General features: G+C 43.6%; 2 long non-coding RNA genes across 6 annotated transcripts in view; one reads left to right on the forward strand and one right to left on the reverse strand.

Annotated features, from left to right (window-relative positions):
- Positions 1-442: 442 nt before the first annotated feature.
- The window catches only part of LOC133251695 (uncharacterized), a 128,464-nt gene continuing 103,262 nt past the window's right edge, over positions 443-25,644 (reverse strand). Inside the window, exons 3-6 of one of the 2 annotated variants that reach the window (XR_009737742.1) lie at positions 16,036-16,124; positions 10,765-11,611; positions 9,272-9,341; positions 443-6,020 (exon numbers count right to left, since the gene is read on the reverse strand). This is a non-coding gene — a long non-coding RNA (uncharacterized LOC133251695). The remainder of the gene's footprint in view (positions 6,021-9,271; positions 9,342-10,764; positions 11,612-16,035; positions 16,125-25,644) is intronic. The other variant, XR_009737744.1, reaches the window with a different exon arrangement.
- LOC133251686 (uncharacterized) lies at positions 12,509-24,009 on the forward strand. 4 transcript variants are annotated; one of them, XR_009737737.1, is made up of 4 exons: positions 12,509-12,848; positions 15,841-16,060; positions 18,842-19,139; positions 23,728-24,009. It is a non-coding gene; the product is annotated as an uncharacterized LOC133251686 (long non-coding RNA). The 4 variants fall into 4 exon arrangements; XR_009737738.1 differs by lacking the exon at positions 23,728-24,009 and adding an exon at positions 14,434-14,589 and having other exon boundaries at positions 18,842-19,490; XR_009737735.1 differs by lacking the exon at positions 23,728-24,009 and having other exon boundaries at positions 18,842-19,235.

A 25,644-nucleotide genomic window follows, 5' to 3' on the forward strand; every position in this document is an offset into this window, starting at 1 on the left:
GGGGGAGCCTGGTGGGCTGCCGTCTATGGGGTCGCACAGAGTCAGACACGACTGAAGCAACTTAGCAGCAGAAGCAGCAAAATGGGAGAAAGCCAGGCATGAACCGATGAAGGTAGCTCAAATATCAAGTAAAATCAAATATTGCCCAGTTCCTGTACTTGGTTATGTGAGTGATGAGAAAATGTCCTCATGTAGGAGTCTTCCATCTTCTGAACACTGACGCAAAATAATAATATTCATTCAAGGAAAAAAAGTTAATTTAAGAATATCATTCAGCCAAAAAGAGGGAGTCCTGATGTCTGCCTACTACATGCAGCATATGTGAACATTGGAAATACTATGCCAAGTCAAAGAAGCCAGATGCAAAAGACCATATTGTAAACTAGAGATTACCACACTAAGTGAAGCAAATCAGAAAGAGAAAGACAAATATCATATGATATCGCTTATATGTTGTTGTTTAGTCGCTAAGTCGTGTCCAACTCTTTCGTGAGCCCATAGCCTGTAGCCCTCCAGGTTCTTCTGTCCACGGGATTTCCCAGGAAGGAATACTGGAGTGGGTTGCCATTTCCTTCTGCAGGGGATCTTCCCAACCCAGGGATCAAACCCGAGACTCCTGCATTGGCAGGAGGATTCTTTACCACTGAGCCACCGAAGTGACTCTACACAGTACGGATGCATCACATTAAAAGTGATGAACACAGACGGGGGCAGCAACAACGTTTAAAGATAGGAGAGGTTATCTGAGATCATACAATCTGTCCACACACACTCTATTTAAACAATAACAAAAAGAGTGTTTTTGATAATTCCCCATTGTAATTCATTTCAGCAAAAGTCCATCCCAGGAACACTAGGATATTGAACACCAACTATAAATAAATCACATATGGTGAAATAATACCTATACTGAAATCAATTTTCTTTCTTTTCCTACATTTCAATGCATAGAGAAACTTATTACTCCAATGAAGTAATATTTTTCCCATGAACAGGAAAAGCTGTTACATTCTTCATTTGGAAGACAGAGACTGAAGGATGCTTTCTGGAGAAGGGAGTTAAAGGATGCCAATCTGAGTAGAAGGTGGACCATTGTGAACAGCTCTTCCCTCACTGGAGAAGGAAATGGCAACCCACTCCAGTATTCTTGCCTGGAAAATCCCACAGAGGAGCCTGGCGGGCTACAGTCTATGGGGTCACAAAGAGTTGGATGCAACTGAGTGACTGAGCACACACACTCCCGTCAGTAGAGCTGGTCATCTTGCCAGAACCAGTGAGCAGAACGGCACTAAAGTCTGAGAGGGAAGCGTCTGAATTAGGAAAGCCCTTTGTTTGGGAGGAAAGCTTTGTTATCAAGGACAGGTAATGAGCTGAGGCCAGAATGCCCAGCTGAAGCTGTACCCAGAGTTCTGTAAGGAAAAAGCCCAAACTTGTGCTTTCTGGCTCAGATTCGAGTCAGCAAACAAACATATAATTTTTGAGTTAAAGTTGGCATGTAGCGCTGTAATAATTAATCTTGTGTCAATGTGTAGAAGGTCATCATTTTGGAGTTTGTAGACTAACAGACAGTAATAACTGCACGGACCAGGCTGCCTGAATCAAATTACAAATGTCTCATCAATAGTGGCAGCAACTTGGAGGGAGGTGAAACTTGAAAAAAAAAGGCTGGAAAAGTTTCATCTGGATCACTAGGCTTAAAAAAAAAATGCTGATATACATGAAACTTATCAATGATTCTGAGATTCCTTTCCCAAATTGAAACACGTTACAGGATGAGCTTTTGGAGGAATCTTTTTCAGAAAAGCCTTACTGCACACCAGGGGCTGGAAACACAAATCACCGTCTACAGCAGAAGACAGGGATACATTTAAAAAGCAGATAAAGAAGATCAGAGAATCAAAAAAACAAACCAAAAAAAAAGCAGATTTTCAGAGAAGGACACAGAGGAAGAGAAACAAATGGATAAATGGGGTGGGCGGCAAGATAAAGTGACAGAATGAGATGGGGAAGGACAGAGATGAAAAACAAAGACCCCCAAAAGGAGAGTCACTTTATCCCTTCAAAATTTCTCCCATCTTGATGGAGCAATGGGAGAGTCCAACACAGATGGGAGGATATGAGGAAAGAATCAGGGGACACCAGCTGGCTTCTTATTTGCTCCCAGACCCAAGCATGGGCCACCTCTCAGCTCCGTTTAAGCTGGGTTTGTTTCCTTGTTGGCTAACATGCCAATGCATCATGACAAGAAGTTGGCATGGCCGAAGACTTAGAGCATGCACAGTGCTCCTAGGAAGAGTCACACATCTTATCTGCCCCAGTGATATGAACTGCACAAAAGGGCACTCTGTGATCATAAAAGAGCTGTGGGCAGCCATGCTGATCGATGAGCCTGACTCATACACCCAGGGCTTGGAGGACCCGGAGGCCAATCAAGGCCCCTGACCCCTGACACCAGCCAGGGTGCAGGGTGACACTCCTATCCACTCACTCAGCTGTGGATGTTTCACAATCCTTTCCAAACATTAGAACCTTGGGGGTTGCAGGCTACCATCTCAAGAAGAAAGGAAGTACCTTGTTTCCGGATTTGGTTTGTTGTTTGTTTTGCTCTCTTGCTCTCAGGTCTGTTACCCACTCTTCAGAGTGGAAGCAGACTTCCTCTGCACCATGAACAGAACCCTCGCTTAGTCCCAGGCATCCTGCAGAACTTCTAGGGCCTTCCTCACACAGGTTGCGGGTAGGAGATTAGAAGAACACAGCTCTGGAATTGTAAGGATGGAAAAGAAGTAAAGAAAAGTCCACCTTTCAGTCTCCTGGGTGCTGGCGTGTGTGCTCAGGCACCCAATCGTGTCTGACTCTTATCAACCCTACAGACTGTCAGCCTGCTCTGTCCATGGGATTCTCCAGGCAAGAATACTGGAGTGGGTGACCATTTCCTTCCCCAGGGGATCTTCCTGACCCAGGGACTGAGTCTGCGTCTCCTGCATTGGCAGGCAGGTTCTTTACCACTGAGCCACCTGGGAAGTTCCCAGTCTTCTGGGGTTCCAGCTCAAATATAAGTGCTCAGAACAGTGACTCTCTCCTAGAAAATGGGGCTGCTGTCCACCTCCAGGGCAGCTGTGTTTCCTGGCTGGTGCAGACCGTCCCTAGGCTAAAGTCAGAGTGCCCGCTGCATGAGCTGTGAGCACATGTGGTCCAGAAGAACCCGCTTTGCTTTCCACGGCTGTCCCTTTAAAATGTGGGGAGGGTCTACTCTCTCCCTGCGTTCCATCTGCTTCCCTGGCCTCCTAGGTTTCTGTGGGCACTAAATCCTCAATGTAAAATAATGTGATATCAGTATCATATTAACATTTCCATAGCTTTTTTTCAAGTCAACCTCCTAAGAGACAAGTGAAAGTGAAGTCGCTCAGTCGTGTCCAACTCTTTGCGACCCCGTGGACGGTAACCTACCAGGCTCCGCAGTCCATGGGATTTTCCAGGCAAGAATACTGGAGTGGGCTGCCATTTCCTTCTCCAGGGGATCTTCCCAACCCAAGGATCAAACCTGGGTCTCCTTCATTGCAGACAGACACTTTTACAATCTGAGCCACTAGGGAAGCCCCTTAAGAGACAAAAAGCACTATTAATCAACACTCAAAAACTAATGTGCTCTACCCTCTCTCAAAATTTGAGGTTTGGGTATTTTGTACTGTTTTTGAGTATTTTCTGTAGATAAAATTTTAAATGTCATCTTCAGTTCATTTCAGTCGCTCAGTCGTGTCCGACTCTTTGCAACCCCATGAATCACAGCAGGTCAGGCCTCCCTGTCCATCACCAACTCCCGGAGTTCACTCAGACTCACGTCCATAGAGTCAGTGATGCCATCCAGCCATCTCATCCTCTGTCGTCCCCTTCTCCTCCTGCCCCCAATCCCTTCCAGCATCAGAGTCTTTTCCAATGAGTCAACTCTTCTCATGAGGTGGCCAAAGTACTGGAGTTTCAGCTTTAGCATCATTCCTTCCAAAGAAATCCCAGGGCTGATCTCCTTCAGAATGGACTGGTTGGATCTCCTTGCGGTCCAAGGGATTCTCAAGAGTCTTCTCCTATGGGGAGGGAGGAGGGAGGAGGGTTCAGGTTGGGGAACACATGTATACCTGTGGCGGATTCATTTTGATATTTGGCAAAACTAATACAATTATGTAAAGTTTAAAAATAAAATAAAATTTTAAAAAAAAGAGTCTTCTCCAACACCATAGTTCAAAAGCATCAATTCTTTGGCACACAGGTTTCTTCACAGTCCAACTCTCACACTGTAAATAATTTTTTGTGATTCTATCAAGAGTTATTTTTTATCAGCTAAGAAATACCCATTTGAATTTCTGAAAAAAAGAAAAATAAAATAAAGCTAAGTAGAAACGGGTTTCAGCATCAGAGTCTGAGTTAACACAGACTGGATCTGGTATAATTTTAAAGCCACTCAAGTTAAACTTAACACATCATAAACAGTACTCATCAAGTACTGCTTGGAAGTGTTTGAAGATATTTTTAGGAGTGCTCCCCCCTAAGTCCTGGATTTATCATTTTGTAAAGCAGCCCTGGAGGAAGCCACAGACACTGGAGTTTGTGAACCAATCTGTACCTGGTACCTCTTTGCCCTGAGCCTCATGGGTCCCATGGGCCCCAGAACAATCTGTATTCCCCTGGTTGAAGATGATAGCATAATGTCAGTGTACTTAAAATTCAATTTCATTCTTCCTCATCTGTGCTCCATTATGCAAGCCTTTGAGACAGTCTCCAAAGAAGGTAAGCCTTCTATTGATTCCCATTCTCCTACATAGCAACTGGTGGGTAGCAAGCCATGGTATAATATGAGGGGGTGAAAATATTGATTCTAGGAAACTTAATATTATTAAAAGACAGTTGTATTAAATCTCTTTCCTGGACTTAGCCGAGCACTTTTTTTTTTCCCTTTCCCATTTTCAGAAAATCAATGAAGCTAATACCCTTGTTAGTTTTAGAGTTTCTACGACAGCAGTTTCATGTCATCATAGAACCATCAGAAGGTTTGTAGGCTCAGCACTCGAAGCTTGCAGCCCTTGACTGACTGAAGATAACAACATTCCTCTCTTTAGTTATCCTGCGCTCAGAGAGGACAAGTTGTATTCGGATTACATTTTCCATGTATCCGTTTTCTCCAGTGTGTAAAAGTCTCCAGATAATGCTCAGACTTCACCATAAAATGCCTAAGTGCTTGTGATCAAGTTCGTTACACAAATGCAATTTGCAGTTTGGGAGAAGTCTAAAGAAATAAAACCAAGAGGAATCAGCAAGGGGACAGGGCTGCTTGATGGAGAACACCTGCCAACCAAAAACCCCAAAATCTGCTATTTAAGACTATAAGTCACACTGGCTTTCTGTGCACCATCCAAACACGAGCTTTCCTTTTTATAAGAAGCAGCTGCCTCTGATTTGCGACAAGATTAAAGCATTTTGGAATCTCTCTCCAGATATCCAAGTTCTGATAGAATGTCTGCTATGTCATTATCGAATATAACAAGACTGTAATATGGCTCCAGAGTCAATGAACCAAAGACTGGAATCTTCTTCTAATTATATAATATGAAACTTCTTGTAATTCTGATGCCATGAATTTGGAATTTGTGATTAATATGGGTTAGACTGCTAAGCAAGCATTTTCATTGTAGATACTGCAAACAGTATTTTGAAAATAAGATGGCAAGAATAATGCTGAAACTATGTGAAAAACAAACAGTTTTCAAGCCCCCCTCAAAGACTTTAGAAGCCACAATTAGCATGCAAATATTTGTGGTGCTTTTTATAGTTATTTTATAGCCCTTTTTTCTGGCTTCTCTTGAGAGTGGCATTCTCAGCTTCTAATTGACCAAATCCACCTGGATATTCCAGACAGTATGAACTGATTTGCCCCAAACAGGATTGGACGTTTCTCTTTGCTTCTCATTGTCTCTCTTCCTGTTTTCCCTCTTTCCATGAAAGGACTCATCTTTGACATCTAAAAGAGAAATCTGAAAAGCAATCAAGGACCATTGGTTAATGTTGACACGGTTTCGGAAATATCTGTCTAACTTGACTCCTCTCCTCTAGAATTCAGCTTGTCACTGCTTCCTCCCCACTCAGTGGACCCCTGAAAAGCCTCCCACCCCACCTACCAGGATCTCTTGTCCCAGAGACACCCTCCTGAATAAAACAAAGCATCAGATCATATTGGAAACTGTCCTTGGCTTCACATCACCCATCAGTTAATATGCCGAGTCATCAGCATCGTGGGCTGAGAAGGCTCTGGACACAAAGATGATGCAGACAAGCCTGAGCAGACACCAAAGCAGAAATGCCTGTGTCCTATTTGAGTGATGGTAGAAGACCAAGCAGACTCAAAAAGGAGTTGTTAGTGATATTTATACAAAATGGGTCATAGACGTGAAGGGGGTCCAGACTACTGGAGACTTGAAAATCAGCCTGGGACTTTTTGACTTTATCCCTGCATCCACGGGGAGCCATGGCATGTCATGAGCAGAAAAGGCAGATGGAAGCAATGTCCAATTGTTAACACCAACCCCCTCCCCTACGTGTGTGTGCGCATGCTCATTCAGTTGTGACTGACTCTGTGTGACTCCATGGACTGTAGCCCAGCAGGCTTCCCTGTTCATGGAATTTACCCCTGCACCACCAGGGAAGCCCAGCCCCCTCCCCTACCACCACACAAACACTGAATAATGTCATCAGGCCACTGGTTATTTTACCTAGTGACTACTTTGTCTTTCATAGGAAAAAAAAGAGAGAGAGATTGGCAAGTAACTATTTGTTTCCCTTTAATATACTTTGAATTTTTAAGTAACACTTTATACTGGCCCTACAAACATAAGCTCCATTCCAGGGGTTTGCAATATGTTAGTAGTAGGCTATAATTTAACTGGGATGGTAAAATAGAAACAAAGTACATCACCAGATAAAATACTAAAATATTAATGAGGGGATATCATTTCTTTGAACCAAAAATATGATGAAGAATGCATTAATGAAGGTTTCCAACTTACATGCCAGAAAGTCTAAGGCCTTTTCCAAAATGCTAATTGTTTAAAATTAGAATAAGATGTGTTTAATACCTATAGACCATCAGTTTGTCCATAGACCATCAGAGTTGGTCTATAGGTATTATCCTAAACACTGATGCACAATCCCAACATATAATTCCGAGCAGCTCAGAATGACCACAGCCAAATTGATTCCTCTCCAAAACTCTACCTCCATTAAGAGTATTAATATTCACCTGTTTACCTAAACTGGAAACGAGGTCTCCTGCCTCTCTCCCTAAACTCTTGCATCTTGGGTTTCCCAATGGCCATCACTTATTTCCAACACGTCTGCCTCAGTCAGTCCTGCTCAACACTCCCCACCATCACTGCCTTATCATCAATCTCCCAAAATATTTCAGTAGCCTTTTCAATGGCTCTAACAGTCTAACAGCCAGCTGCTATCTGCTAGTATGACCACTCCAGAAATTCACCACCCTGCCTTCTTTCTCCACTTGCTGATGTGTTCAGTCGTGGCCAACTCTTTGCAACCCCATGGACTGTACCCCACCACCTTCCTCTGTCCATGGAATTTTCCAGGCAAGAATACTGGAGTGGGTTGCCATTTCCTTCTCCACCTGACAACCCCCTTCCCCTTTCAACGTACCCCAAAGGTCCCTTCCTTGCACCCTCAGCATTTCCCACCTTCTTCTCCAAGAATGAATGGTTTCCTCCTCTAAATTCCTATATCATTTTTTCCTTTCTTATTAGAACACTTAGCCCGTTTTGACTACGATTTAATGTTTAACGCTCATTCTTCCCCAGTAAATCTGAATATTCCTTGAGGTTCAGATCCATGTTTTATTCTTCTCGGAGTCTCTGGGGGAGTACAGCACATCTCCCAAGACATGGTACACCCTCTCAAATATTTGCCAAACTCAGATTGGTTTTCTTGCCAATGAAGTGAGGTATCTGATCATTTCCAATGTAAGCTTTTTAGATTTTGATGACTGCACATCTTATATCACTTAAATTCCCTTTGTCCATCCTCTCCTTGTAGCTGTTTCTCTTTGGCCTTTTTAAGAGCAAACCTCTGACAAGCAGCATTTGGTAAAATATTTTGCCACTAGCTGGATGCTTACAGGAAGCACAAAGGAAAGAGTAAGTAGAGTAAAATACCTATGTGTATTTCAGCACCTACTTTAGAAAAACCCTATATATATACACACCCCTATAGAGACAACCCACACCCTAACTCTGACATTGACTTCTAGAGAAAACAGCTGTACTTAGGGACCCAGTTGTATGCTCCATTACTTGGCCAACAAAGGTCCATCTATTCAAAGCTATGGTTTTTCCAGTAGTCATGTATGGATGTGAGGCTTGGACTATAAAGAAAGCTGAATGTTGAAGAACTGATGCTTTTGAACTATGGTGGAGAAGACTCTTGAGAGTCTCTTGGCCTGCAAAGAGATCCAACCAGTCTACCCTAAAGGAGATCAGTCCTGAATATTCATTGAAAGGACTGATGCTGAAGCTGAAACTCCAATATTTTGGCCACCTGATGCAAAGAACTGACTCATTGGAAAAACCCTGATGCTGGGAAAGATTGAAGGCAGGAGGAGAAGGGGATGGCATCACCGACTTGATGGACATGAGCTTGAGTAAGCTCCAGGAGTTGGTGATGGACAGGGAAGCCTGGCATGCTGCAGTCCATGGGGTCACAGAGAGTTGGACACGACTGAGCGACTGAACTGAACTGAAATGTGTGCTCCAATGCAGATATTATTGTGTTACATGGCTGATAATTACCTGTGGGAAAAAATAGCAGCATGATCCCCACAGTGATCACTCCTCCTGCCAGCTAAACGGCTTTCTCAAACCCACACCTACCTGACATAGCCAATTACTAATGTCAAGAGAGCAGGAAATGAATGGCTCATGGTTTGAAGCATCAGTAATTTAAATGAAAATGTTATAAAGATTCATCATTCTTCCTGGAGTGTAAATGAATGAAACTCTAAGTGTATGATAAAGACATGATAATTGCCAGCAAATTAAGTTCCAATAAAGATGAAGAGGGAAATCGGTCTTCTTGACTCTTGGACTATTTCCTTCCAAAAGTATTTGATTGTTTCACATTAGGAAGGCAAACAACTCAACTCTGTAAAGATCATGCTTCTGAGGTAAGTGTCACCAGGAGTCACATGGGAGAAGCTTCCATCAACAGCATCCCTTGTACACACCTGGAGCTGATGAGGTCATGTGCTCTTCAACTATGGTACTCCTCCAGTGAAGACTTGGTCCAGAGATGTGCTGCATAAAGAAAGGGTAGGTTTTATTTCACCCAGAACTTCTGGAGCCCACTGATCTGTGAGAACAAGCGCTGCATGAGTCTTGATTCTACATTCAGCAAAGCAACATTGCATTTAGTCAGAGAGACCCTGTCGGAATAACTTCCTAGAACTCAAACCACAGCTAGACCTCCTCTACAACATAGTTGGCTCTTCCACCTTCATTCCTCTGCCTCCTCCACTCTACAATTTCCCCTGGTCCTTTTAGTCCAAAGTCATTTTATCAGATATTCATATTCAAAGTAAGATATTGTGGCTATGGTCCCATGTGTTGTGTCCTCCATTTGAGATCATTTAAAACTCCTGTATGCAGGTCAAGAAGCAACAGTTAGAATTGGACATGGAACAACAGACTGGTTCCAAATAGGAAAAGGAGTTCGTCAAGGCTGTATATTGTCACCCTGCTTATTTAACTTATATGCAGAGTACATCATGGGAAATGCTGGGCTGGAAGAAGCACAAGCTGGAATGAAGATTGCCAAGAGAAATATCAATAACCTCAGATATGCAGATGACACCACCCTTATGGTAGAAAGCAAAGAAGAACTAAAGAGCCCCTTGATAAAAGTGAAAACGGAGACTGAAAAAGTTGACTTAAAGCTCAACATTCGGAAAACGAAGATCATGGCATCCAGTCCCATCATTTCATGGCAAATAGATGGGGAAACAGTGGAAACAGTGTCAGACTTTATTTTTCTGGGCTCCAAAATCACTGCAGATGGTGATTCCAGCCATGAAATTAAAAGACGCTTGCTCCTTGGAAGGAAAGTTATGACCAACCTACACAGCATAGTGACTGATCTGACACAGCATATTAAAAAGCAGAGACATTACTTTGCCAACAAAGGCCTGTCTAGTCAAGGCTATGGTTTTTCCTGTGGTCATGTATGGATGTGAGAGTTGGACTGTGAAGAAGGCTGAGCGCCAAAGAATTGATACTTTTGAACTGTGGTGTTGGAGAAGACTCTTGAGAGTCCCTTGGACTGCAAGGAGATCCAACCAGTCCATTCTGAAGGGGATCAGCCCTGGGATTTCTTTGGAAGGAATGATGCTAAAGCTGAAATTCCAATACTTTGGCCACCTCATGTGAAAAGCTGACTCATTTGAAAAGACCCTGATGCTGGAAAAGATCGAGGGCAGGAGGAGAAGGGGACGACAGAGGATGAGATGGTTGAATGGCATCACCAACTAGATGGACATGAGTTTGAGTAAACTCTGGGAGTTGGTGATGGACAGGGAGGCCTGGTGTGCTGCAGTTCATGGGGTTGCAAAGACACGACTGAGTGACCGAATTGCTTGAAAAGTCATTTAAAAGAGAGTTGGCATATACACACCACCATGTGTTATCCGGGCTTCCCATGTGGAGCTAGTGGTAAAGAACCTACCTGTTAATGCAGGAGATGTAAGAGACACAGGTTCAGTCCCTGGGTCTAGAAGATCCCCTGGAGGAGGGCATGACAACCGACTGCAGTATTCTTGCCTGGAGAATTCCATGGACAGAGGAGCCTGGTGGGCTACAGTTCATAGAGTCACAAAGAGTTGGACATGACTAAAGTGACTTAGCATGCATGCAGGTGTTATCCAACCATCCACAGATGAAATTTGGGTTCAGTCACTTAAAAAAAAAAAATATATGAAGTACTGACACACACTACAATGTGGATGAACCTTGAAACATTATGCTAAGTGAAAGAAGCCAGACACAAAAGACCACATGTTGTATGATTTTATATATGAAATGACCAGAACACGTGAACCCATAGACACAGAAAGTGGATTTGTGGTTTCCAGGGGCTGGAGATAAGGAGTATGAGAAAGGACTGCTTAGTGGGTACAGATATCCTTTTGGGGTGATGAAAATATTTTGGAACTAGAGATGGGTGTGTTGTGGGTGTATCTAATGCCACTGAAGTCTTCACTTTAATAAAACAGCTAATTTTGTGTTTTGTGAATTTTACCACAATTTTTAAAGAGGAGGGAGATTTGTAGATAGTCAGCCAGGAGGCTCTTATGATGAGAATTTTTTCAGACATAGTGGAAATAGGGTAGAGGTTCCTATTAAGGAAATTTCTCAGGTTCCTCCCCTAAATCCCAGGAATGAGTTTGCCTTTGCTCAGGACTGCACTTGCCTCAGATAAAACATCCTAGCAGTGGCTTGTCTGAGAAGCCAAGGTTAGCTTCAAGAAAGGCAGAAGGGCTGGCTTCGGCCTTCCACTGGCAGGGATCCATCCTCTGCGGAGAAAAAGAAAACATAAGTAGCTAATGTTGACTGGAATTATTATTATTATTATCCTTATGCTATGCTGACCTTTTCTTTTCCATGGCCTAAAATCAGATTGTGTGCTGTTTATTCAACTTTTGCCTGGGATTCTTTTTTAGGTTCTATTGATTCTCTACTGCTGCTGCAGCAGAACCAGGCCAAGGCGAGACCTGGAGGTTACACACAGCTCACTTCATGGTTTCACCCGTAGACACAGGAGGAGGTAGCGACACGGGTTTCTGGTTACTGATGACACACAGGTTCTCTCTTTCTTGCTCATGCCCCGGGCTCACCTGGGAAGCCTACCCAGAGCCTTACCCAAGGGAACCCAACTCTGGGTTGCTGAGATTCCAGCCTCTAGAGTCGAGAAGTCTGAGACTTGCAGACCCGCTCGTTCGATTCCCATTGGAGCTTTGATAAGAATGCCAGCCTTTCCTGGGGCAGGAAATCCTTTCCTCTCCTTTAAACAGGAGAGGAAAGGATAAAAAGAAGGGGGAACTAGCTGGGAATGAGCTTTGAATACATAATGCTTTGCTGTCTTGCATTTTGATTTGAGTGAATGTACACTCAAAATTGCCTTTCTATGACAAAGCTCATCAGAAGGAGGTCCTATCTATCAGGGTGCAGTCAAAAGGCAGAGATCACTCTAGTTACTTGAACAAGGAAGATGGGATACAAAGAAATGTTAACGATAAGAGATGCTTAACTATTTTATTTTTTTAAAAGGCTGAAAGGAACCCTCAAGAAGTAGCATCACCTCGGGGAGAGAGATAAAAAGAGCAAGAACTAGGAGAGAAGCCCCCTCTTCCCATCCCCAAGGCTGAGACTCAGAGCTTCTCAGAAGGGGGCTTAGCTACCACAAGAATTTGCAAAGTGCTGGTGGTCAAGAAACTTTCTGGAAGGCAAAGTCCAGAGACAGCCTGGAGAAGCAAGTCATCGTCAGGGTATGAGTGGGAAGAGCTCTGGGAAGTGACCATTGTGGGGATAACATGGCCGGAGGGACAGCGGAGCTTGGTTGCATCAGTCACTGGGCCGCTACAGAGAATGGTAACCACCGAAGGCTCAGAACTCAGAAGCAAAGAGTCTTCGCCTTGCACTGCCCTTCTAGAACCCTCCAGTGATGAAGGCCAAGTTTGGCCAGTGAAGTGTGGACAGGTTCCAGCACTAGTATCAAAAATCAGGACAAAGAAGAGTGGATCTGCACGTGAGGTATAATACATTGAAACTAGATTGACAGGCACCCTGTTCTAGATCTAGGCTCACTTTCAGGGGTTCCCTGTTATAGGTCTGGCCTCACCTCCATGGGATCCCCATTCTAGACCCAGTCTCATCTCTGGGGGACCCCATTCTCGGTGTGGCCTCACCTCCGGGGGACCCCATTCTAAGTGTGGCCTCACCTCCTGGGGACCCTCATTCTAGGTCTAATCTCATCCCTTCACCTCAGTTCCCTTCAGTGAACTGCTACCATAGAGTCTCCATCCCCATTGGGAGCACAGACAACATCCTTCACCAACTCCATTTCCCAGTGAGTGAGTGAGTGAAAGTCGTTAAGTCATGTCCAGCTCTTTGCGACCCCATGAGCTATACAGTCCATGGAATTCTCCAGGCCAGAACACTGGAGTGGGTAGCCTTTCCCTTCTCCAGGGGATCTTCCCAACTCAGGGATCAAACCCAGGTCTCCCACATTGCAGGCAGATTCTTTACCAGCTGAGCTACAAGCAAAGCCCAAGAATACTTCTCCAAGGGATTTTCTCAACCCAGGAATTGAACCGGGATCTCCTGCATTGCAGGCGGATTCTTTACCAGCTGAGTCACAAAGGAAGCCCCCATTTCCCAGTATTCAACAATATATCCAGGTGGGTCAAAGAACATAAATAAACTTTCCAAATCAACAGTCGATCAATGTTTTCACACTGTCTCAGGAGGAGAAGAAAGGTAAAGAGGAGGACTTTGATAAACTTAGATAACTTAGATGTGGCCCAGAATGGCTATATTTTCACCAAAGTCAGTTTCATTTTCCTGATATACTCTGTTTCCAGTTTCCTTTTACAGTTAGGCTGATTCTAGCCAGTGGGATGTAAGCAAAAGTAATATATCCCACTTGCAGGCCTGGCCCCTAGAACAGCCCCGGCCCCTGTGTCCCCTCTTAGCCATAACCCACTAGCTGCCTGCAGAAGAGAGCTTCTAGGGAAGGAGATTAAGGCCCTGAGTCATCCTTTGGAGGAGAGCATCCCTGGAGAGTTGCCCAGCCAGGCATCTCCACCTTGGACTGTGATGAGAGGAGGGAATAAGCCCTTAGTGAACTGGTGTCCAGAGCAGCAGCATCTGAATGCTAAAAATGCAAGTTCTCAGGCCTCAGCCTGCACATACACATTGGAAACCCCGGGAGAGAGTTTCTATAAGCCCTGCATTTTAAGAGAGCTTCCTCTATGGCTCAGCTGATAAAGAATCCACCTACAAGGCTGGAGACCCAGGATCCTCGGTTAGGAGTATCCCCTGGAGAAAGAAATGGCAACCCACTCCAGTATCCTTGCCTGGAAAATTCCATGGACAGAGGAGCCTTGCCATCTACAGTCTACAGGGTTGCAAAGAGTCGGACATGACTGAGCAACTAAGCATGCAAGCGTGTATTTTAATAAGGAGATTTGGACACTCTAAAGTTTGAGAACATCTGCCTTATTGTATAAGGACACTAAGATTTGGAGGGTTTTGTTAAGTCCACAGGAAGTCACAACATAAAAATCACAAACTGAGTCCCCAGTAACCAGTTAAAATTTGACCACTGTCTCACCAGGGACCTCTGTCACGACTCATTAATTCCAAGCCTGGACCAAGCTGATTAGGTCTTCATACAGTTGAAGACTTACTTACTAACCTCAGATATCATCTATGACATTTGACCGGGAACCAGGACTGCGTTCATTACATTGAGTTATTTTGGACAAGCTGGGTAACCTGATCGTTTTATTGCCTCTGCAAAAAAAGCAGATCAACCCCCCACCCATGTACTAGTCACTTGGAGGAAATCCTCAGAGAAGGATGAGCTAGTAGATTGCATGTCCAATGTTTAGAGAAATTCTATATGACTGTTTTTATACCCATCAAATTTTAGGAAACGAAAAGCAGCCACTTCAGCTCCATATACCAGCTGCAAACAAGGGACTGTGCAGATGCAAATAGTCTAGGCTAGCTCATTTTCAATTTAGAACTTTCCTAATGCTAAGTTTTCTGTTTCAACTGTTGGCCAAAATGGAATGCCATCTCTACAAAAAATTTGGGCTGTTTAAGTTCCCAAATATAAAGTCCAAATTTTAGGGGTTTTGAAATCACATACTTTTCCCAGGAGGAAAAGTATCATCATTCCAGAGAAATGGAAGCTTGGAAAGAGCATCTAATATCAAAGTGATGTGTTTAATTAGCCACGTGGGTAAACAAGAGCTGCCAGGAATGCGGTGGCTCAGAGGAGAATCGTGGCATTTAGTTCCAGCTCTGTGCAAAGCCACATCTTCAGCACTTAGTTCAGAAGTAATTACCATCTTGCTGGCCCTCGGGTAGAGGGAGAAAAGAAATAACTATATTCATCTTGTGATTAAATGGCAATTAGCAGCTAAGTGCCCTGCAATAACATGGCAGTTACCACCTCATCACAGCATCAGCAGCTTCCCTGGCCAATCCCACCAGCCTGCTGGGTATCAGAGCCCAGCGCTGCAGGTCTAGGACCGTGGGGAGGACCCAGGCACCAGCTAGAGTGAGGCACAAATTAGTGGTTAAAAGTGTGCACTCTACAGCCAAGCAGCTTAGGTTCCAAACACAGCCTCACCACTTATCAACTTGCCAACTTGGCCAAGTTGCTAAAAGTTTTTAGTGTCAGTGTCCTCATCTGAAAACTGAAGGAAAAGAGTTGTTTCTAACACATAGTGTGGTGAGCATGAGGCTTAAGTGAGTTACTAGATGCAAAGTGTTTACTAGAGCTCCTAGAACACAAAATATCCCCAGAGATGGCTAATGTTTCCCCATGCTTTTCCTCCATGGGGCTGGGACAGATTAACTCTTTCCTGCCTTGCATGCATGATTTAATGCTTAAAATCATTTTAAGTATATGTACCACCAAAGCAAACACAAGCTCAGATAAAAAGAACCCTCTCTTATATCACCCTGCCTCTTTGGTTCTGAGTGAATTCTGATTTATCTTCCACCCAAGGGACCACCCTCAGTTGCTCCAGATTGTGAAATAAATAGAAGCAATGTCTGAGAAGGCCTGAACAGAAGTTATCACCCCCAAAAGAGCAAGGCAATGGATTTGGACAAGAAATTGCATCTCGAGACAGAATGAATGAGGATGAACCAAAGTGAGACCACAGGGATGGTGGGTGTGGCCAAGTTCTCGATTATCTACCTTTACAACCAACGTTGCTCCTCAGGTTGGCGTCTCCTCTCCCCAGAGATTTGGTGAACTTGGTGCACCAGTGATTTCTGAAATTAGTTCTAAAACATAAGCAGATGGTAAATCTGTTGTAAAACCAAAGAGCCTTTTTAAGGTTACACATTTGGGGGCAGCAGGAGTTCTTTGTTCTCAGATGCTTGCCCACCCCTTGCCCTACTCAGCACTTAGTAGTTGGGAACTTCTTTCCCCATGCCCCTTGTCAATTAGTTTAGTCCATCTGGAGACAGTGGTAAGACCAGAGGCTCTTATCCTACCTGTAGCAGAGCTTCCAACAGTGCCTGCATCTCCTCTCAGAGAGCCCCGCACAGTGAGCTCCCAGGTCCAGTCAGGACATCCCCACTCTGGGACTCCAGTGCAATACCACATCCTTGCAACGCCCTTCTCCAGCCCAAGAGGTGGAAGTGGAATGTTCTTATTGCTAATCTCTGATGGCCTAATGGCTCTCTAGTTGTTTCTTAGCTCCTACATCACATACGTAAACAATTCCCTTCATCAAATGCCCTCTGTTTGAAATACCTATGCTGGATTTTATTTCCTGAAGAAACCCTGACTGATAAACCATTGCTTCATCTGTATTATTTCTGCCCCCCCTCCAATATCTCAGTGAGAAAAGCATTGGACTTGGAGAAGGCGATGGCACCCCACTCCAGTACTCTTGCCTGGAAAATCCCATGGGCAGAGGAGCCTGGTGGGCTGCAGTCCATGGGGTCGCAAAGAGTCTGACACAACTGAGGGACTTCACTTTCACTTTCATGCATTGGAAAAGGAAATGGCAACCCACTCCAGTGTTCTTGCCTGGAGAATCCCAGGGACGGCGGAGCCTGGTGGGCTGCCGTCTGTGGGGTCGCACAGAGTCGGACACGACTGAAGCGACTTAGCAGCAGCAGCAGGAATCAGGAGCCCTGAGTTCTGGTCCCAGTTCTACAAATAACTGACAATATTCCCGAGGGCATTCTTCTCTGTGCCTCGGTTTCCTAATAAATAAGATGACTGGGCTAGGGGACTTCTCAGATCACTTTCAGCCATAGAGTTCTGGGACTAGACATTCTGACCAGTGTCACCATGTGGGGCTCAGTGGCATTGACTTACTCCCTGAGTTGGCTGGAGAACATTCCCAAGTGCGCCACTTTACATTAGCAGCTGAGACAGAGCAAGGTGGTCTTGGCCGTGTTGTAGGTGATGGAAGGAATTGAGGAGGGTGGCGGTGGATGGTCTGCATGTGTGGAGGGGTGGTCACACATATGCTTGTATGTGCTCGGGATTCCCTAAGAAACCTTCGTTGGCGCAGTATTCTCTCTCGATTCACGATTCCCACTTTTATCTCTTAGATTTAAAATGATAGCTTAGCACATTAGCATTGCAAGATGGAGACTGGTAAGGATGATACTGTATAAATTAACACCCTAGCCAAATTAGTATAAAGATACTAAGTCACAAGCATGAATACATGACATATTTGATGTCTTAACAAGTAGATTCTATTTTCTTTCTCTCCTCTGAACTATGAGTTCTCAATCATTTTTTTTTCACACAACAGTGTGATCAGTTATGGGCCATAGTTGGGTATATAGCTGGTATATGCTTCTGCTGCTAAGTCGCTTCAGTTGTGTCCGACTCTGAGCGATCCCATAGACGGCAGCCCACCAGGCTCCCCCATCCCTGGGATTCTCAGGCAAGAACACTGGAGTGGGTTGCCATTGCCTTCTCCAGTGCATGAAATTGAAAAGTGAAAGTGAAGTCACTCAGACGTGTCTGACTTTAGCAACCCCATGGACTGTAGCCTACCAGGCTCCTCCATCCATGGGATTTTCCAGGCAGGAGTACCAGAGTGGGTTGCCATTGCCTTCTCCGAAACAACACTTATAGAGTAAGCTTTTAACTGGTTTTAGGCTACAGTTGCAATCAAATACATTTTTAAGTCAGTTATCAGTTTATGCCCTTTACTGATAAGATATTTAAATATAAGCTTATATGCATGCAGGTATGTTTACATACAACACACACACAAACACACACCCTCACATTCGCAAAATTCACCCCTGAAGATACTACTACAGTGAAAACTCTCATAAAAGTTATCTTCTCGGGCAAATAGATAGTCCTAAACTTCACTCACAGTAATCTATTTTCTTTTAACTCCTCAGTCAGTACTTCATAAAAAGGCTGATAATAAGCTTTTTTATCAGAAGCCAGTACTGAAATATTAATATTAATCTGTAACTGCAGTGTCCAATAGGGTAGCCACTAAACACATGTGGTTATTAAGCACTTGAGATATGGCTGATTCAAATCAATTTGCAGCATAAATACAAACACACACCAGATTTTAAATCCTCAGTATGAGAAAAATAGGACTTGCCAGGTGGCGCTCTTGGTAAAGAACCTGCCTGCTGATGCAGGAGACACAAGAGACTGGAGTTCAATTCCTGGGTCAAGAAGATGCCCTGGAGTAGGAAATGGCAACCAACTCCAGTATTCTTGCCTGGAAAATTCTATGAACAGAGGAGCCTGGTCCATGGGGCTGCAAAGAGTTGGACACAACTGAGCACAGGAGAAAAATAAACATAATATATCTCATGAATATTTTTATGTTGATTGCATGTTGAAATTGTAATATTTTGGATACATTGTTACAGCTCAACATGTGCTGCTTTTAATTAGAAAATACTAAAATACATCACATCATATTTCTACTGGGCAGCACTGATTCTAGAAGTTAAAGTAAACAAAAAGATATTTCTACTGTGTTTTTTTACAGAAGAACCTTGATGAGAGGCAGCAGTATTGACCACAATTGATGGGGGCAGGGATGGAGACTGGCCAAATTTACAGGAAAGATGGATGGTTGGAGTTTCAACCTGCTGACACCCAAATCAAGCTTCAGTCTATACAGAAAATAGCAAAGACCCAATTAATGGTGCTGTACACTGAAAACAGCATCTTTGTGTTAACAGCTTGTGCGTTCTTCCAAAGTCCAAGAGAGAAGGGCCTGAGGCGATTTCTCTTACTGATTGAAACCTGAAGAAAGTAAGGACCTTGGAGTTAAAGTTTCCAAGGTTTGACTTCCCATATTGTCTCCCATTTCAGTATCATTCAAAAGTACACGTCAAAAATAAATCTTACAAATATACAAGAGACTTTAAAGCTCTGGGCTTCCTTCCCAGGTGGCACTAGCAGTAAAGAACCCACCTGCCAATGCAGGAGACATATAAGAGACATGGATTTGACCCCTGGGTCAAGAAGATCCCCTGAAGAAGGGCATGGTAATCCATTCCAGTATTCTTGCCTGGAGAATCCCCATGGACAGAGGAGCCTGGCGTGCTACAGTCCATGGGGTCGCACAATGTCGGACAAGCCTGAAGCAACTTAGCATGCACACAAGCACTTAGCTTTAAGACATTCAGTGGGAAGAGATTGCGTACACATTGCATCTTACATCTAAATAATTGTATTCATCATCTCAGTCCTTGCACATAGCATGAAACCTGGTACACAGTGGGTGCTTAATGATATTTGCTGAATGCACCAAAGGAACAACTCAAACATGGCAGTTATTGAAATTTGGATCCACTTCCCTTGTGGCTCAGATGGTAAAGCGTCTGCCTGCAATGCGGGAGACCTGGGTTCAATCCCAGGGTCAGGAAGATCCTCTGGAGAAGGAAATGGCAACCCACTCCAGTACTCTTGCCTGGAAAAGCCCACAGATGGAGGAGACTGGTAGGCTACAGTCCATGGGATCGCAAAGGGTCGGACATGACTGAGCAACTTCACTCACTCACATGCTGCTTAAGATAAGGAAACAAAGATGCAGTTCTAGAAAATCAGAATCATAGTTAAAGAAATTATCAAGAACAGATCACAGTCATTAAAAGGATGAAAAACTAAACCCAGCTTTTTCAGAATGCCATTGTTGTTCAATCACTCAGTTGTGTCCTACTCTTTGCAACCCCATGGACTGCAGCACACCAGGCTTCCCTGTCCTTCACTATCTCCCTGAGTAATGCTATCCAACCATCTCGTCCTCTGTCATCCCCTTCTCTTCCTGCCTTTATTCTTTCCCAGCATCGGAGACTTCTTCAGTGAGTCAGTTCTTCTGATCAGGTGGCCAAAGGACTGGAGCTTCAGCTTCAGCATCAGTCCTTCCAATGAATATTCAGGACTGATTCTCTTTCGGATGGACTTGTTGGATCTCCTTGGAGTGCAAGGGACTCTCAACAGTCTTCTCAAGCATTACCGCTCCAAGGCATTAATTCTTCAGCACTCAGCCTTTTTTATTGTCCAACTCTCACATTCATGCATGACTACTAGAAAAATCATAGCCTTGACTATATGGATCTTTGTCAGTAAAGTAATATGTCTGCTTTATAATACACTGTCTAGGTTGGTCATAGTTTTTTTCCAAGGAGCAAGCGTCTTTTAATATCATGGCTGCAGTCACTGTCCACAGTGGTTTTGGAGCTCAAGAAAATAAAGTCTGTCACTGTTTCCATTGTTTCCCCATCTATTTGCCATGAAGTGATGGGACCAGATGCCATGATCTTTGCTTTTTGAACGTTGAATTTTAAGCCAGTTTTTTCACTCTCTTCTTTCACCTTCATCAAGAGGCTCTTTAATTCCTCTTCACTTTCTGCCACAAGGGTGGTGTGATCTGCATACCTGAGGTTATTGATATTTCTCCTGGCAAATTAATTCCAGCCTGTGCTTCATCCAGCCCAGCATTTCGCATGATGTACTCTACATAAAAGTTAAATAAGCAGGGTGACAATATACAGCCTTGATATACTCCTTTCCCAGTTTGGAACCAGTCCATTGTTCCATGTCCAGTTCTAACTGTTGCTTCTTGACCTGCATACAGGTTTCACAGGAGACAGGTAAGGTGGTCTGGTATTCCCATCTCTTTAAGGATTTTCCACAGTTTGTTGTGATCTACACAGTCAAAGGCTTTAGCATAGTCAGGAAGCAGAAGTAGACTTTTTTTGCAATTCTCTAGCTTTTTCTATGATACAACAGGTATTGGCAATTTGATCTCTGGTTCCTCTGCCTTTTTAATTCCAGCTTGTTTATCTGGAAGTTCTCAGTTCATGTACTGTTGAAGACTTGCTTGGAGAATTTTGAACATCACTTTGCTAGCGTGTGAGATGAGTGCAATTGTGCAGTAGTTTGAACAATCTTTGGCATTGCCCTTTTTGGGGATTGGAATGAAAACTGACCTTTTCCAGTCCTATGGCCACTGCTGAATTTTCCAAATTTGCTGGCATATTGAATGCAGCACTTCAACAACATCATCTTTTAGGGTTTTAAATAACTCAGCTGGAATTCCATCACCTCTACTAGCTTTGTTCATGGTGATGCTTCCTAAGGTCCACGTGACTTCGCATTCCAGGATGTCTGGTTCTAGGTGAGTGATCACACCATCATGGTTATCCAGGTCATGAAGATCTTTTTTATATAGTTCTGTGTATTCTTGCCACCTCTTCTTAATATCTTCTGTTTCCGTTAGGTCCATACCATTTCTGTCCTTCATTGTGCCTATCTTCTCAAGAAGAGTTCCCTTGGAATGTCTCATTTTCTTGAAGACATCTCTAGTCTTTCCCATTCTATTGTTTTCTTCTATTTCTTTACATTGTTCACTTAAAAAGGCTTTCTTATATCTCCTTGTGATTCTCTGGAACTCTGCATTCAGACGAGTATATCTTTCCTTTTCTCCTTTACCTTTTGCTTCTCTTCTTTTCATCTATTTGTAAGGCCTCTTCTGACAACCACTTTGCTTTTTCGCATTTCTTTTTCTTGGGAGTGGTCTTGATCACTACAGCCTGTACAACGTTAGAAACCTCAGTCCATAGTTCTTCAGGCACTCTGTCTATCAGATATAAATCCTTGAATCGATTTGTCACTTCCACTGAAAAATCATAAAGGATTTGATTTCAGTGAATGGTCTAGTGGCTTTCCCTATATTCTTCAATTTAATTCTGAATTTGGCAATAATGAGTTCATCATCTGAGCCACAGTCTGCTCCCAGTCTTGTTTTTGCTGACTGTATAGAGCTTCTCCATCTTCAACTGCAAAGAATATAATCAATCTGATTTTGGTATTGATCATCTGATGATGTCCATGTGTAGAGTCATCTCTTGTGGTGTTGGAAGAGGGTGTTTGCTATGACCAGTGCGTTCTCTTGGAAAAACTCTGTTAGCCTTTGTCCTGTTTCATTTTGTACTCCAAGGTCAAGTTTGCCTGTTACTCCAGGTATCTCTTGACTTCCTACTTTTGCATTCCAGTCCCCTGTGAAAAGGACATCTCCTTTTGGTGTTAGTTCTAGAAGGTCGTATAGATCTTCATAGAACCATTCGACTTCAGCTTCTTCAGTTTCAGTGGTTGGGTCATAGACATGGATTATTGTGACATTGAATAGTTTGCCTTGGAAATGAACAAAGATCATTCTGTTGTTTTTGAGATTGCACCCAAGTACTGACTCTTTTGTTGATTATGATGGCTACTCCATTTCTTCTAAGGAATTCTTGCCCACAATAGTAGATATAATGGTCATCTGAGTTAAATTCATGCTTTCCTGTCCATTTTAGATCACTGATTCCTAAAATTGTCGATGTTTACTCCTGCCATCTCCTCTTTGACCACTTCCAATTTACCTTGATTCATGGAACTAACATTCCAGATTCCTATGCAATATTGTTCTGTACAGCATTGGATTTTACTTTCACCACCAGACATATCCACAACTGGGTGTTGAGTCCACTTTGGCCCAGTCTCTCCAGTACTCTTGCCTGGAAAATACCATGCATGGAGGAGTCTGGTAGGCTGCAGTCCGTGGGGTTGCAAAGAGTTGGACATGACTGAGCGACCTCATTTTCACTTTTCACTTTCATGCATTGGAGAAGGAAATGGCAACCCACTCCAGTGTTCTTGCCTGGAGAATCCCAGGGACAGAGGCCCCTGGTAGGCTGCCATCTATAAGGTCTCACAGAATCGGACATGACTGAAGCAACTTAGCAACAGCAGTAGCAGCAGCAGCTTCAATCTTTCTGGAATTATTTCTCCACTCTTCTCCAGTAGCATGTTGGACACCTTCCAATCTGGGGAGTTCATCTCTCAGTGTCATATCTTTCTGCCTTTTCATACTGTTCGTGGATTCTCAAGGCAAGAATGTTGAAGTGGTTTGCCGTTCCCTTCTCCAGTGGACCACATTTTTTTTCAGAACTCTCCACCGTGACTCGCTCATCCTGGGCGGCCCTACATGGCACTGCTCTTGGTTTCCCTGATTCAGGCAAGGAGCTTAACTGAGGAGGATCTTGATTTTTCTGCCAGTTCTGTAATAACCATCTTGATAGTTTTTTAATAAGAAAAAGAAGCCTGGTCTCTTTGCTATCTCAATGTGTACTGGTTTGCATTATTTTTGTTCAATCTTTTTACACTTACAAAAAAAATCTATTTAAACTTCACATTCTTTTTCCTTTGAATGGATCATGTGGGCATCGGGGAGACCTCAGGGGCTTTTGGGGTGGATAAGACCAATAACAGGAATTGCTAATGTGGTTTCTATTGAATGTGATGGATTCATTAGGTAAAATCCTTTGATAAATCGAGACTACTACATTTTTACTCCATTCGTCTTTGTCTTTTGGATTCCAGGACAACATTGCTGACAGTTCCACTTTGAGCTAAATGAGCAGCCTTGCTTGAAGAAACTGGTTTAAGGGACTCTCACGAGCCCTTGCATTTGCCTTGAAGTCACACTGAAACTGCTCTGCACAGAAGAGTTCTCAATCTCCCCAGTGAGTCACAGCAATGAGACCCAAGCTTCCTCCCTTTCACATAGTAAGTCAACCTAGATGCAACCAGCATGGTCATTAATATCCCAGTCATATTTTTCTTTTACAATCAAATGGAAAGTTTTAATATATATAATATACATAAAAGAGTTATACTCCACAACCAAGTGGGATTTATTCCAAGGATTCAAGGCTGGTTTAACATGCAAAACTCAAATGTAATATGAACTTTCTAGGTGGCTCAGCAGTAAAGAATCAACCTGCCAATGCAGGACATGTGGGTTATAATCCTGGGGTCGGGAAAATCCCCTAGGGAAGGAAATGGCAACCCACCCCAGGATCCTTGCCTGAAAAAATTTCATGGACAGAGGAGCCTGGCAGGCTACAGTCCATGGGGTCGCAAAGAGTTCGATGTGACTGAGTGCCTGATCCCACACCCGTCTGTCTAACCTGTCATCTGTCATTATCTTTCAATTTCTATCCATCTATCTATCAATGAGAGGGAGATAGAAATTGGGACAGAGTAAGCAAGAGAGAAGGATCTTGTATCACTAGCATGTCACATCCTCGACCCTCTGTGGCTTCAGTTCTTTTAAGCCACTCCAGTTGTGACAATTTGTCCCCGCAGCCCCAGGAAATGAATACATCAGGTGACAAGGCTCAGCAGAACCCAGAGAACAAATGAATCTGACAGTTTGTTCAGAAAGGCTGGGAGTAAGCTTGTCTTGGCCAAGTCTATGAAGAGCGGAGGTCCTGCTCAGCAGTGTGTGTTCTCTGTGAGACTAAAGCTTCTCAGATCTATGTTGTTCAGATTTATTCATAACTGCTCTTCCTGGCTGCACCCATATGCCTTTAAGGAGTTCACCTCCTCCTGCAAAGGTATCCACCCTTGGGCTCCCCTGTGAGCCTCTGGATAGAAAGAATAATGCTCTTATGGTCCTTATGGGCTCAGCATCCAGGGCCACGTCCACCACATACAGGAGCTTAATAAACAGCTGCCAAGTGGACCAATGGAATCAATCTGTGATCAAGAGTCCTCCTTGGAGCATACATGCATTTCACAATAACTCCTGTGTCTCCTTTCCAGCTCTTTCCCTAAATACCTCCTCCAAGTGGGCCTTTTCGGAGCCAACATGGTGTCAGGCCCACTCCCTGACCTGATCAGGCTTCATCACATAGAGCCCTTAGCTGCCAAGTGGAGGCTGTGAAGCACACCATGCTCTCCTCTTGCATTTTCACAATCAGGGCTATCCTTTCTTTGTTTAAAATCCTACCCCTTCAAATCTCAGCTCAAATGCAGTGACTTCTAGGAACCCTTTCTGAATTTCCTAAAGCAGCTTTGACCTTCATCCTCTACTGCATTATGGAAACCCTTAGCTTTGAAGCCTTTGACTGTGTGGATCACAACAAACTGTGGAAAATTCTTCAAGAGATGAGAATATCAGACCACCTGATCTGCCTTCTGAGAAATCTGTATGCTGGTCAGGAAGCATACAGGAAGCTGGTCAGGAAGTTAGAACTGAAATGGAACAACAGACTGGTTCCTAATTGGGAAAACAGTACATCAAGGCTGTATATTGTCACCCTGCTTATTTAACTTATATCCACAGTACATCATATGAAATGCTGGACTGGATGAAGCACAAGCTGGAATCAAGAATAACAGAAGAAATATCAATAACCTCAGAGATGCAGATGACACCACCCTTATGGCAGAAAGTGAAGAGCCTCTTGATGAAGGCAAAAGAAGAGAGTGAAAAAGTTGGCTTAAAGCTCA

Source organism: Bos javanicus, chromosome 1 (genome assembly GCF_032452875.1).
Source record: "Bos javanicus breed banteng chromosome 1, ARS-OSU_banteng_1.0, whole genome shotgun sequence".
Taxonomy (NCBI): domain Eukaryota; kingdom Metazoa; phylum Chordata; class Mammalia; order Artiodactyla; family Bovidae; genus Bos; species Bos javanicus.